This window comes from Theobroma umbraticum, unplaced genomic scaffold, assembly GCF_002168275.2.
Source record: "Theobroma umbraticum cultivar Fairchild unplaced genomic scaffold, ASM216827v3 scaffold_89.0, whole genome shotgun sequence".
In the NCBI taxonomy this organism is placed as follows: domain Eukaryota; kingdom Viridiplantae; phylum Streptophyta; class Magnoliopsida; order Malvales; family Malvaceae; genus Theobroma; species Theobroma umbraticum.
The window spans coordinates 3,540,438-3,540,698 of NW_018397271.1; positions in this window are offsets into that span (position 1 = coordinate 3,540,438).

Genomic DNA, 261 nt, shown 5'->3' on the forward strand with positions numbered 1-261 from the left:
CATGATTGGGATTAAATAAGGATAATTAATTAAGTTGGACTTAATTGAAAGATATCAAAATAAAGTGAGACATTAATTAAGTTCTCAAAGACTTAATTAAATTAAAATACAACTATTGTATTTAGGGTTACAAATTAGTTTGGCTATATACAATATATTTTATTAGCAAACTAAAAACTTGAAGCCTCCAACCACTCTTCAGTCGTTTTATAAAATAAGCAAAGAAAAATAGTTTTCTTTGTTTGACAAAAATAAGATTCG